This window comes from Podarcis tiliguerta, assembly GCF_965153285.1.
Source record: "Podarcis tiliguerta genome assembly, chromosome: 6".
Classification (NCBI taxonomy): Eukaryota; Metazoa; Chordata; class Lepidosauria; order Squamata; family Lacertidae; genus Podarcis; species Podarcis tiliguerta.
Genome location: NC_139539.1, coordinates 59,005,929 through 59,020,484, shown reverse-complemented (window position 1 = coordinate 59,020,484; position 14,556 = coordinate 59,005,929). Strand labels below are relative to the sequence as shown.

General features: G+C 39.1%; 1 protein-coding gene across 17 annotated transcripts in view; it reads right to left on the bottom strand.

The window, feature by feature from the left end:
• NFIA (nuclear factor I A) overlaps positions 1-14,556 on the bottom strand; it is a 403,887-nt gene that overhangs the window by 60,340 nt on the left and 328,991 nt on the right. The gene's annotated exons all lie outside the window — the stretch shown is intronic.

Sequence of the window (14,556 nt, the reverse complement as noted above, 5' to 3'; positions counted from 1 at the left end):
CAGAGGCTGAACACCAAGAGTAGATCTGCCTCCTGCCCACAGGTTCCTGCTTCTGTTAAACCCTTGAGTGAGAGTGAGGTGAAATGTACATATATCCTGGCGGCAAGGGTAGGAAAGTTCTGGGGATATGCGCAAAACTGAGACAGTGTTTTGGGAACTGGGTGGGTGGACTGGATGAACGCCTTGAAGAGTTCCAGATGTTTCTGCAGCGTTAAAGGTTTCTGAGTTAGAAACAGCATCCATTTCCCATTGTGTGGGAGATTATTTATAAAATTTAAAGAGCCTTTTAGTGTTGCGCAACCCGAATGGTATTTTATAATACTGAAATTGTTTGTTTTAAAACTTACCACTAATAGAGGCTTTCACTGGAAAAAAGATCTTTCACAGAAGTGAAGACCCTCTTCTGACATTGTATCATCAGGTTTGATGCTAATAGGAGCATAGGAAACTACACTATGCCAGGACAGATTATTTGTCCATTCATCTCAGAATTGCCTCCTTTTAACTGGAGAGGTCAGGGGCTGAACCTTAGACTTCCTGCATGCAAAATGTGTGCTCTGCCACTGAGCTATGGTCTCTGCTCATATAAATGATACGACTGATGGGGTTCTATCCAATGCTGATGTCCTGCTACCTGCACAATGGAAGCTCTCTCCTCTAGCCCCATCCCATACACCCTCAAAATCTGCTCCAGAGGGTTTGGGGACCATCCTCCAAGCAGATTTTAGGGGTGCATGGGGAAAGAAAGGGAAGTTCCACTCGCCGAGTGTTGAGTACAAACCATTAATTTTTATGTTGGTTTAATATCAAGTCTGTAGTCCGTACTTCGTGCATACAATTTATCCGTTTAAAAGATCTTTGATAAACAGAGGCTACAGACAATGCACTTTTCTCATCTTTGGTGTCTGTATGCACAAGCACATAGATATACAAAAAGGGAGAGGCAGCGTTATCAGAACAGAAAATCAGTGAGGTAATTTAAAAAGTAGACTCCTTCCAAGCAATGAGAATCCTGTATTATTACTGTATTCCTTATAATACACATGCTGCTGGGATGAACTGGGATTAACTCCCAGATGAATATGCACAGGATTGCAGAATGCATATTATAACAAATACATTAAAAGGACAGGATTCTCATTGCTTGAAGGGACTTTACTTCTGAGTAGACATGAATAGGATTGTGTCGTTAATACCTTGTATGGTTTTCCTTTCAAACTGTTGGCATTTCCTAACTCTACTACTATATTAACTGATGTGTTGGATTTTATTGTTTTAAATTACTAAGCAATACAAATTTGATTGTTAGTTAGATAATAGCATTTTTACAATGGGCGGGTACAGAGATCTGTACAAACAGTGTAAAGTTCATAGTCAAAATTTGACAGAACAGAAGTGCACTGGGTCAAAAAGTTATAAGGCCATAGTTGCTCAACCTCACACAAGGCAATTCTAATCACGACCTATGTAGTGACAGAAAATATCAACTGTTCTCCTTTTGGTTGCTAACTGGCCATATTAGCTAAGTTTTAACAGTGTCATCCTATGCAGTGCATGTTTACTTGGAAGTAAGACACAGTGTTCAAAGAGGCTTGCTTTCTAGTAAGTGTGTTCAGGATTACAATCTAAATGTGGTCAAGAAGAGCAATTCATATTGAGATTACTGAATTACAGAAACATGAGGTCGGGTGTTCATGGCCAAAAATTTCTGAGGGGCACCAGACTGGGGAAAACCTATTTGAATGATAGCTGGTATAGCATAGTGGCTAAAATACAGTCCTATGCACATTTACCTGGGATTAAGCTCCAATGAACAGAGTGGGACTTCCTTTGGAGAGGAGGGGCATGCAGAGAATTGTGTTGCATGAATACTTATCAAGAAGTCGCTTTCAAATACCACCACAACTCAGTAGGGGGTCTCAGCCCCTGGGTACTTTGTTGGAGCTGATGCTTTTTCTTTCTGAGTTGTAAGAACTGCTAAGATAATGTATGTGATATAAGTATTTAATACTGAATATTCCAAATTACATGCGCGTTGATCCAAATCCAGAGGAAGCTAGTTTCATGGCAATGATGGACATAAATTAGTTGCCCAGTTGATTTCAATGACATTTAAGCACAACAAACTTATTCTGAATTTGGACCACTAATATAATTTAGTGCAGCATTTTAAAGTAAAGTATAAATGTGCAAACTGAAATCTCTTACAGCCATCTCATAATAATATGTATTAAATGAGGTGGCTTTTTTAAAAAGTGTTTGACAGCTTGTATGACATACTTGACTTTAGGAATAATCTATTAATTAAATGTAAGTGGTGGCACCCATTAGATCCAAAAATATGACTGCTTCATCATTCAGAAGAACATGAAGAACATAAATTTTGAGAATTTAATTTAAATGTTTTGAGGGACTGAACAAGAACTGCTAATTTCTAAAAGCATATTTTAGGGCCTAGTGAATGGTCTTTAGAGGAATCTGATGCTGCTGTATGACTGTAGCTAAAGAATTGTGGACCTAATAATTTCTCTGGATAAGAGATCACTGAAAGTACCAAGTGTGTACAGTATATAAACAACATTATTATTATTATTAATAAATATTTTGTCCTTTAAGAGGGGAAAGGTATGGAAGACAAGTTAGATGTTGCAAAGCAAATAGCATCATTCACATTTTATGGTGCATGAGCATGGTGCTCTGTCTAAGCAGCAGAACTGAAACATTCTCTGAATGGGTTAATAAAAGCAGGAAAAGAGCTTGCATGCAAGTAGAAAAGTTTTAGGAACAAGCCAAAATAAACTTAGTTTTTTCTAAAATGATCACAGCCACATGACATTATTCTCAAGATAGCAAAGATTGTCAGTATTTGCAATTAAAAAATAAACTTAAAACCAAAATGCTAATTTAGCACATCTTATGCTAATGTTCCTGATATCATGTGGTATCTGACTAATACACAGAGTAAACTGAATGAAATCAATGGACATAACTTAGTCTTGACTAACTTAAGTCCATTTTATTCAATGGACTCTGACTATGACTAAGTCAGATAACTCCCACAGCCTGCATATTTCTGAGAATATCCTCTTTCATTTAGTTATAGTGGCAATTTATAAATGCACTTGAGTTCCTGTACTAGTCTACATCAAATTAAGCATCCATTACTCTTTGGGATGCATGCTGCAGTGGCAACTACAGGGCATTGGATTCACAAATGGATTAGCATTGTTTGGAGGCGGCTACGTGCCTTTGCAATTCATCTAGTCCTGAAGCATATGGGGGCACCAGAATATTAGCTCAATGGGCACCCAATGGTTTTCTTGTAAAGCAATCTAATGGTACAACCCATGCCTTCAGTGCTTTAATGTAACATTTTAAGAAGAGTACATATGAATGTTAAAGCACTTTCAGCCACTTACAATGTTCTAACTGCCCTAGTGTAAAGGTACCTTAGAAGCATTTGGACTCCCATGGTTTTATCTTCTGTCAATATTTAGTGGTAGAAGTAATGGGAAACACACTTCACTAATGTAAAATGAAAGTTATGTGTTTTTAAAACAAATTCAACGGCTGGATCTTTGGGTTGCTGTGTTTTTTAATTCTGCTTTTTCATTGAAATGCACAACAATTTGTCCATATCAGTTCTCACTTGATCTAAATTAAACTAGCTATGTTTCTCAGGCTCACAATGGCAATAAAAAGAGCAAAATAATTTTATTTCAAGAAAACAATGCGTTCCTTACTCTATTTTTAGTTAATAGTTTAAATATAGTATACAATAAAAAGAAAATTTAGACAATACTGATCTTGATGTGTGTACACATATCAATTTTGTATTACTATAGATTGGAGCAATTTTTCCAAATGAAAGCTGTCTAAATTTTCATTCATGTGTCATTTTCCTAAGTATAAAGCTATTTTGTTCATTCCAACTCATGCATGTCATGTCCATCCACCAAATGCACAAATGCAAGCAAAAATGGAATCAGAGGTTAGTGGAGTCATGGAATAGATGATGAAGTCTCCCAGGAAGGCCTTTCGGAATTCTGCAGTTCGCAAACCTCCAACCCAACTTAGTAGTGTGGGTACAGGAATATTTCATATTCATCATCTTCTATGGATCAGTAGAGCAGAACAATAGTTTAAAATCCTGAACCTTCTTGTATTCGCTAGTCAGCAAATACCAATGCTTCCTACTACGTAATAGGAAAAGATCCATGGGCATTCTCCAAATACAGTAAATGAGAGAAAGCTGTATATGAATTCTGTTCACAATATCTGTCTGCCCAGTGGATAACTTTATACATTCTCCCAAGCTGAAGAACAGTTCTGCTAAGGGTAAATCATCCATCACTACCAAAAATGGCAACGTCACAATTTCTATTCTCTTCCCAAAGGTAATACAAAGATTGGAATGGGGGGTGGAATTCTGTGTACTTCTAGATGCTAAATCCAGTGTCACTCTAGAACTATTATTTTTATTATTTATTAATAATAAATAATATACCACCCTTTATCCAAAGATCACAGGGAAGTGTACAATATAAAAACACAAAAATGCATACCATAATAACAACCAAAAACAATACCTCTCTGGTTTAAAATGCCATAGATTGATTAATTAACCACCTCAGAATACCTTTCTAATCATGACACAGCACAGTTCCATGTTTGCTATACAAATGAAAGTTACTGACTACTAATGTCAACATAAATATGGGCAGTATTGATAGATAGATAGATAGATAGATAGATCCACCGGAGGAATATATGCAAAGGATGAAGAAATGTAGCCTAAACTAATGGTTCCCAACTTTCTTGAGTATGAGGAGCCCCTTTTTAACCTTTCCTCCAAATTTTGTGGACCCCCTGCTCCTGTTTGACCCTCCAGAGACACAACAGGAGTAGAGTGGGGCGGTCTCTCTTAAAGCTCTTTGAAAAAAAGAGTGGTATTTAAAGCAGCCTCCCTCTTCTTCTTTAAACATAACTCATTTAAAGGAGGGGATAAGCGACTCCAATGGGACTTAAAACGCCTGCCTTTTGAAGAAGCCTCCCCCTCCCTTAAATGAGCGGACTCTCTAAGGAGTAGGTGCCCCCAGCTTGGGAACCATTGGCCTCTATACTATATCAATTATGGAGGGGCTCTCTAAACAATCTATAAGAAAACCTATCTGCACCAGAAAAATTGAATGCCGTAAAAGAAAGAACAAAATAAAAACAAATTTCAAAAACAATGCCATATGCTAACATAAAGTTAATTTAATTATTAGTTATGCAAAATCTATCAATTATCAGGTGGGCCTTACTGGCATAAGATGGGTGTGATTGTTAGAACATTTTAAACAGATTTCTGTCCAGCTTCTGCTTGAATGTGTATATGAATCAGTAATACAAAGTTGCATGGAGGATTGTTTTGACCCATACATTCCTGGGCTCTTAACTTATTACTTTTATCTACCATATGAACATTACAATAACCATTGTGCAATGAAAGTAAAAAATAGTAACTGAACCTATTACACCATTTATTCAACTATACACATCAACCAAAATGTTGAACCTTCTTTTTCTTTCTTAAAACACCTAATCTATTTACCGGGCTCTAACAACGATTAACAACTATCTCAGCACTCAACTGATGCCACTATGCATGATAACTGAATTCATCATAATCATTATTTTAAGAAACATAAAGTTGAATAATTAAAACATGAGAACGGCATATAAAAGAGAAATTAAATTGCTTTCTAGTTCTCTTACAAAAACACCTGTGCATGTTAGCAGCTTCCTTTTGGAGCAGCTACTGAAACACCATTTCAAGAAGCATCAGCATTCTTAACTAGCCTTCTCCCCCACCGTTCCTGGGTATTACTACAAAACATGAAATGTCATTCATTCATTCATTCATTCATTGAGAGCTTCTCCTCCTGCATTTACAACAATTTTGCTTCATTTTTATTAAAGCTAAACAATCCAAGGTTGGTGGAACCTTCTGTACCCCTCCCCCACACATACCCCCATCTAATTTTATGTCATTAACATTTTCTTCAGATGCTATAGTACCATAACACTTTGTGCCATTATATTTTACTGTTCCTTTTCCTCAGATGTCTTACTGTTAAATTTCTGGGTGTCTCCCAAAGCCATTTCTGCAACCGTGATTGTACTCTACTGGATAGATTACATACAGCAGTAAGAACAAATCATGGCTATTCAGAATACACTGGTTTATGGAAGCTTTGCAGGTGGAAGATACAATGACAGGCAAATGATACAATCATAAATTCAAACACCATTTACATAGCTGTGTATAAGTCTTTGCCTATTATTGCAGCTGAGGCATGAAACTTTTGGAAATCAGTGATCAAAAATAGGCTTATGTTTCAGCCACATCCTTACAAGATGCAAATGGAGTGTAAACTGCAAGTGAATGAAAGGATTTGAATATGATTCTCTTCTCTATTATTTCAGATACTGACCTTTTAGAGGTTTAAAAATGTTGCAACAATTTCTGCTATACTAATAAGGACAGATAACCTAAACAAATTCAAGTTTATTTAGAACTACAGCTTTCATTATAGCAACATTTTAAACACATTTTACTTTAGCAAGGAGTCTAGGATAAAAACATCTGGAGAATTTGTTGTTATGTGAAGCTATTTAATATACATTTTGATTAATGAATGTGTTATATCTCAACAGGATTAAACATAAATCATAATTGTTCAAAATTAATCTTATCAGCACAGAGATGCACTGTCGGGTGACATGATTTACCAATACTTAGGAGCTCTTGAGGAATGGAGAAAAGGGAACCAGAAAAAAGAGCAAGTTAGGAGAGAACTATCCAACTGAATCTGCATTAATCCAGGAACCACAAACATGACTGAATTCCTTACTCCATTTGCATAGTTTTCATATTGACTGACTACACAATCAATAGTTCTGTTATGATGCCAGATCACAAATGGACACTTAACTTCTAGTTGTCCCAGTGCATCCCCTTCCTTTCACCATACTCTCTGAAACCACTTATTGGAAACAACTCTGTGTTGCCTTACTTTAATCCTTTCCCTAGTACAGTGGTACCTCGGGTTACATACGCTTCAGGTTACAGACTCCGATATCCCAGAAATAGTACCTTGGGTTAAGAACTTCAGGATGAGAACAGAAATCGTGCTCCAGCGGCGCGGCGGCAGCAGGAGGCCCCATTAGCTAAAGTGGTGCTTCAGGTTAAGAACAGTTTCAGGTTAAGTACGGACCTCCGGAACGAATTAAGTACTTAACCCGAGGTACCACTGTACCATTTTTCGAATGAAAGTAGCACTGCCCCCTCCATTAAATCCTTCCCTTTTCAGGAGTGATTCTGATCTGAACTTTACCTAGATGGCCATAAGACAACAACGTTCTAAGTTAGTATAAAAGGGGTTGGGAAGTCTCTCTATTTTCAGATAGCGCCTATATAATGCTTAGGCGATTGTGTTTCCTAGGTTCCCAACTGCAAGGACTACTGTACCCAAGACCTTCTGAAGTACTGCTCCTTGATCTACCACTTTCCCCTTTTGAACAGTGTGCCTTAAGCCACATCAAGTACAGTAACTTCATCCCAAAAGGTGAACTCCTCCATTGTCTCCTAAGACAGATGGACGGCAACAAGTGTGCCTTCTAGCTTGCAAAATTCTTGCCTTGCACACGTCTCTGACTGCTCATGGTTCTGTCCCTATATAGTTTGAGTACTTTGCTTTTCCTGCTTGCAGCCTTGATCTATTACTTCTGCTCATTCTTGCATCCCCCCAGATAATTTCGCCTTGGCTTGTCCTGAGCCACCTGTCCTGTTCATTTGGAATGGTTTTGACTCCCGTCTCTCCCTAGAACCGGAATGGGAAACCTGTGGCCCTCCAGATGTTTGGGGGCACAACTGCCATCAGCCTCAACTAGCATAGTCAGGGATGATGGGAGCTGTTTTCCAGCATCTGGAAGGTCACAGGTTTCTCATCTCTGCTCTACAACAATGCTTCCCAAACTTCAGAAGGTTTGCATTTATCACAGCACAGTACCAATATTATGGTAGCACATTTTTGTGTACTGATGAGTTATTTCAGTTTCCCTATCCTACATAGGTAAAATGTTGCATGGGTTGGTGACTTTGTCTGTTGCATGCCTTCTTAGAGGACCACTTCTGTATGCATACTTCTATCAGGTGCCCAAAAAGTGTAGCGAGGGGCCCAGCCAGAGTGTGATTTTTTTTAATTTTTTTTACAGAACATTAACTGGTATTACTGCATAGAGGTATGGAGGAATTTTCAAATGAATCATTAAGAGTAACGTAAACTGTCACAGGAAGAAAAGAAACAACATAAATTTCTAACAGCTAGCCTCAGTTTCTTGTACAGTGATTATATATTGACTTTATGGAAACTTAAAAAGTGGAACTGTGTTTGATAGTGGACCCCAATAACTTTATTTAAAGCAAAAATTAGAAAGCGATCAAAACGTTTTATAGAGGAGAACAAGAATATAATGCTAAGCCTCTTAAAATTGCCTGAACTGTGAAATCAAGTAATGAACACTAGAAAAGGTTCTGTCAGCTGGAATCAAAACTTAGGCCAGTCAGCATTTTCACCTAAACCCTTATTACAGCAGGGCATTTGATTTTTCATCTCTACATTCTGTTCTGCCCAACAAATAAACCAACTTGACCTCTACCTGTTACTTTGAGAAGTCTGCCTATCATCTTTTAACTCAATCCTTTCCCCTCAAAGCCTCTTGAGCTACTCAGAATGAAAGGAGATGTCAAACCAGACGTGACTTTGATCATGTTTTTGGATCTGATGCTTGAGTCCTGTGTTTCCTTTACAAAAAGCAGCTGTTGGGGGCCCTGATCTGGTTGGAGAGTGGAACAAGGGAAATTTAGCTCTTTCCCCCATGCCATTTTCCATCTGAGAAGCACCGCACCTAGAGCAACTATTTGCTGCAAATTTTAAAATTAAGGCTTGAACAAAGAGTATCTATTCCCCCTTACCCATGCCACTTCCACATTGTTCTGGAAGGAAATCAGATTTTTTTCCACAGTGTGTGAAAAGGGTTGCAGGGAGGAGAGGGAATCAGCAAAAGCTGCCTTCCTTCCTTTCCATGAGCATAACTCAACTCACTGGATCTATGCAGCCGATCCACTGCCTTTTAAAATATGTAAATCAGGGCAAATGAAAGCCCCAGGTGTGTGTGGGGAGGGGGTAGGGATAACAAAGATTAACCCCTCATGGCCCCAAATCTATCTGGAGACCCCCACTGCCAGTGCCCCCAGTTGTAACTAATAGAATGATTTTTTTTAACCTAATATATCACGCAGCCACACAAATAAGTGACAATATGAAAAAATAAGAATGCTTTTCTCATATTAAATGGTACATCATAGAAAGAACTGTAGCTGTCACTACTACAAGTACAGTGTCCTGACAAAAGAAGTGTAAGAAGCTTTCTAATACAAAGGCATATCAGGAAAAGCTCTTTTCTGTAAAGTTGGAGTTTTCCTACTGATTAATGCTACATTCAACAAAAGAGACACTGTCTGCCTAATTACGTTAAATACTTATCTTCAGGGGATTAGCAAGGTGTTTCTGCTCAATGTCACTCTTCCTGACAACCTAATGATAGATCTGTTTACTTAAGAGAGCAATTAGTATTTTTTTTACTGTTTTCTTAACTGCCTTCATATCATGAAAATATTTGATTAACACACTCCAGCTTATCTTACACTGAGAGCAACATATTCCACATACTTCTTGCTCTTTCTTCAAAAGGAGCATGACTACAGCTTGCAGTTATCTTCCAACACCCTCACATTCCACTTCACAAAGCCCAATGAAACCAATGCTGTATTTGTGTTTTAATCATTTTACTCTACGTCACAAAAAACTATTAACTAAAGTAAGAAACTAAAACACAAAAACGAGGAGAAATTCAGACTTCTTAAATGGCTCTAAAAAGACAATTGATGCCCCTGTTATTCAACAGGGTTAGCAGGATGTGTCCCAAACGTGCAAACTACATCTTTTAAAAGGCACAGAATAAAAAAGAAGAGGTGCTTTATATTTTTAAAAGTGATTTATTTATCAAAACAAGACCTGCCCTGTAAATCTTGAGTGAGTATGATGAAGCCAATCTACGGGTAGAGTTCTTTTTATTGTGAGATTGTATTTTATAATACTGACGTTGTGCTTTAATTTTATTTTCATGATTGTTGGCTGCCTTTGAGGGCCTGTTGGGCCAGAAAAGTCAGCTAAAAATGTTTTGACAAATGTACAAATAAATAGTGTAACTATGAGAAGTCCTACAATAAAATAGAAATTTAAATATAGGAGAATTCTGCTGCCAACACAGCTGATCTGAAAAGACAAGTCATTGGGGTTCTATCGCACACTGTTTCTTGCTAATTATGAGAGAACCTTCTATGTAAGCCCCAGGATGAAATTTGGGATTGTGTTTAAAACCACTTGTCTCAGCAACAATCTAAGAAAAAATAGTGACTGTTTGCTTTTACTTTGGGATACTAAATTCAGCATTTTGAAGTGTAGCAAAGGACAAACGAGAAAGTATTTCAGATATCAGAGGCAGTATTCTTCAGCAATTTGCTGTCCTAAAATAAAGATGTACTTACATTCTGCTCTACCTATAAGTTTTTCAATTGGTTTTCAAGGGTACCTGCATTGCAGTATTCCAGTGTGGAGCCCACAAGGGCAGCAGTGATTGTGACACAAGAACTGCATCAGCAAAAAGGGTCATAGACATTCAGCTAAATTTGTACTTCCAGGGAGGAGGCATGAGTAACTTTTTCCATCTCTTTCACAGCTGGCATTGAAATAGGTTACAAAAGCAGCATCTCTTTGGACCGGCCATATGGATAGTTGTATGTTAAAGGTTTGATGGAACAAGGACACCTAGGCTATTACGCTCAGCTGAAACGTGGCAATAAATCACAACACCATAATGAGGTTTAATTATTTCAATGGATTACAATACATGCTGGACTATCCTAGGGCTTTGTTTCACAGGTAGTCAGTTCCGGCACCTCTCAGGTGGGTGCCAGTGCCATTCTAAGAGAACGAGGGAGGCGTTCATGGGTAAGTTCCAGCACCTCTTTTTCTAGAAAAACAGCACTGTCTATGACTATTTATTAAATTCATTACTTTTTTAATGGTAAAGGAGTACGTAAGCAACTATGGAGCCAGGTGTGCAGGAAAACAAAAGTTAAAATGAAATATTATTATGGAACATAGGTTGTTACGGGCACATTTAAAAATACTGAAGACAAAAGAAAACACTTCTATGTTTTCTTATTGCAAATCTTGTACTACATTGAAGAGGTGGGAACTTTATTGCAACTGGTCACAAAACAGAAAATTTGTGCCAAGTTTCTTCCCAGCCTTTTGTCCTACTCTTCCTCCATTATTAAAACCCTTTTCTTTTTCTACTCTTGGGGTGTGGAACCTCAGGCCTGGAGCAGGGGGATTGCGACCCACCAGGCCTCGGCCTCTGTCCCTCGGACATCTCCCTACACCCCACCCCACACTGGATTGTGCAAGGGACCAATTGTAGCATTATTATGGCTGCTATCTTTGACTCCAAGTCCACAAATCTGCCCCAATCCAGCTATAAAGAAATCTATGATGGGGGGGGGTACATCTCTTTCTGGATCAGGTAAAGGTAAAGGGACCCCTGACCATTAGGTCCAGTCGTGACCAACTCTGGGGTTGCGGCGCTCATCTCGCTTTATTGGTTGAGGGAGCCGGCGTACAGCTTCCGGGTCATGTGGCCAGCATGACTAAGCCGCTTCTGGCGAACCAGAGCAGTGCACGGAAACACTGTTTACCTACCCGCCAAAGTGGTACCTATTTATCTACTTGCACTTTGATGTGCTTTTGAACTGCTAGGTTGGCAGGAGCAGGGACCGAGCAATGGGAGCTCACCCCGTCGTGGGGATTCCTAAGTCCTAGGCTCTGTGGTTTAACCCACAGCGCCACCAGTGTCCCTTCTGGATCATGAACCTCACCCAAATGTGTATCTGCTTATTTGGGTGTGGATGCTATCTGTCTATACTGCATTGCATCCAATGGGATGAGTATTTTAATGTTCTGCTGCAAAAGTTAATGTGTTGCATTTTACTGGAACTCAAACCAATAGATTCAAGTTATTCAAAGTTACAGAAAAGGAGATTCTGACTAAACATCAGGAAGAAATTTCTGACAGTAAGAGCTTGGGACTATGCTTGTAAGCTATATAGCATGCAGTTGTTGCACACTGAATACAGGACTAGAAGGCCTATGGCCCGACCTCGGAACAAATACCACAATGGAAAGAAAGTTTCTGCAGCACTGCTCTGATAAAGTGAGAAGCTGGCAATGCAACTATCTTTACACCAGGTCCACACTGCCCTGGTAGTTTGGGCAATGCTAGCATGGGAAGGTGATGTATGGAAGTGAGAGCTGAACCATAAAGAAAGCTGATTGCTGAAAAATTGATGCTTTTGAATTATGGTGCTGGAGGAGACTCTTCAGAGTCCCATGGACTGCAAGATGATTAAACCTATCCATTCTTAAGGAAATCAGCCCTGAGTGCTCACTGGAAGGACAGATCGTGAAGCTGAGGCTCCAAAACTTTGGCCACCTCATGAGAAGAGAAGACTCACTGGAAAAGACCCTGATGTTGGGAAAGATGGAGGGCACAAGGAGAAGGGGACGACAGAGGACGAGATGGTTGGACAGTGTTCTCAAAGCTACCAGCATGAGTTTGACCAAACTGCGGGAGGCAGTGGAAGACAGAAGTGCCTGGTGTGCTCTGGTCCATGGGGTCACGAAGAGTCAGACACAACTAAACGACTAAACAACAACAACAAAGCATGGGTAGGAGCCACTGCATGGACTCCTCCCACAGTACTAGGGACTTCCAATGTCACTGGGGTGGTATGGGAAGGACACATGCTAGAATGAGTGTCATACTACTAAGGTAATAATGGAAGAGACCCAAAGATCGAGGAAAGCCAAGAAGACACTGTCCAATATAATAATAAAAAAAGATGGATGCAATTTTCAGACAGTTCTTCCCTCTATAACTTTTGTGGTACTAAGGCAATAATGTCAATGAAACAGATTATTGTCACAGATAATGGTCACCAGCTCCTTCATAAATTGCAGAAGAAAAAGAGACATATTGATCCAACGGTCACTTTCTGTCATCGTGTCTACGTCTATTACAGCAAATGAAGGGTATTTAATTATTTTACTTAATGGCTACAATGGAAAAAGACTATGATTGTGCCTCAAGTACCTCTATTGACCTGCTGCATTTTTTGTAGCATCATATTCATTAATAGATTTTTGTTGGCTGCAGCCTGTTGGATATAACAGAAGTGAGGCTCTGTAAAAGTAGACAGTGTACAAAAAGAAATACATCATCATGGATTTCAGCAATGATTCTCTAAGCTCTGTATAATATATCTGACGAAAGTCAGTTCAACTAGTGCTTCTAGTAGCTACCACAGCTGGACACAGAAAGAAACAGAAAAAAGTTAACACGGTAGTCAGGAATATATGGTGCAGAAGAACTCTGAGCTCCTCCTGTTCCTGTGCAGATACCAACACCCACGCCAGAGGGTGAAGAAAACAGTACAGCACAATGGAGTTTATTACATGTTAGTGTATATCCATTATGCAAGCACCTTCATCAGCCTACAATGGTTTTAGCATACTTTAAGGATTGTGAGGATGGTGTGGTGGTTGCTTGGTTTTTTTCAAGATATGTACATTTTGGAGTGCCATGACTACCTTTTTATAACCTCTTTTCTACACAGCAATTGATATAGATCAGGGGTGTCCAATTGGTCAACCATGAAGGTCCACAGCTTTGGCAATCTCCCCCCTAAAAGAAGCTCAACAACCCCCTCAAAAAAAACCCAAACTCAGCAACTTTGACCTGCACCCCTTAAAAAAGCTCAACAACTTAGATTATCTTCCCATGAAATTTTCTAACTGTTTTCAAAAACTAGCTATACTGATTGCAGTAAGCAAAGACCCTATGTTGGTGAGTTACACAGAGGAAATATAAGCATGGGGGGGGGATTGTTGTTTTTCAACATGCTCTGTGCTTTTATCATTGCTTGCATCCCAATTCTTGCAAGTAAAAAACATTGGCTCTGATAACCGACCACTGGGTCCTCTCCCCATCAGCTGGCATTCCAGCAGGCTACTTTAGTGGGGGAGATGGACAGCAGGGCTCATACAATCAGATCTGCTGCAAGATGAGGCTCCTCCTGTCACTAACTGTTTCCATTCCAGCTAACCATTACAGGAGCTACTATATAACTGGTGTATGCTTGCCATTTTCCTCTTCCATTCCCACCCCCCTTTCCTTTTGTGTTGTGCCTTTTATATTGTAAGCTTGCAGACAAGGGACTATAGTATTTCAGTTGGTTTGGCAGCCTTTTTTGGCTGAAGAATGGGGTAAAAATTATCTAGATAAATAAATAAATACATGTTTGTGCTGTATTGATGACAAATCCAA